Genomic DNA, 412 nt, shown 5'->3' on the forward strand with positions numbered 1-412 from the left:
GTCCGGAGGGGGAAAGGGCTGCGCAGCAAGATGGGAACTCGTGACCTGTAGCTATTCCGATAGTTAGTTTTAAGGCCATTGTTTGTGCAGACTGTTGTATTTCAGGGCTGCAGGAATTTTGTTGTACAGACGTTTGTTGCAATTTATAGATTCTTTTCATTGCATTGTCATGGCTGTGACTTGTAAGATAAAACAAAACCACCATACCTCCTCCTTCAGCTCAGTCACCTGAAGATATATTCTGGAGTTAAGGTACAGTCACGCATACCTCAAGAAGAAAAGTAAGAATGATAAGCGTGGTGGGTTTTTTTTTCTTTCCTGTTTTAAAAGAGCAAAATTTTCATTGGAGAGAGAGCAAATGACTTCTCCAAATATTTTAACTCCACTTGATTTAAAAAAAAACCAGAAAACC

Source organism: Apteryx mantelli, unplaced genomic scaffold (genome assembly GCF_036417845.1).
Source record: "Apteryx mantelli isolate bAptMan1 unplaced genomic scaffold, bAptMan1.hap1 HAP1_SCAFFOLD_132, whole genome shotgun sequence".
NCBI lineage: Eukaryota > Metazoa > Chordata > Aves > Apterygiformes > Apterygidae > Apteryx > Apteryx mantelli.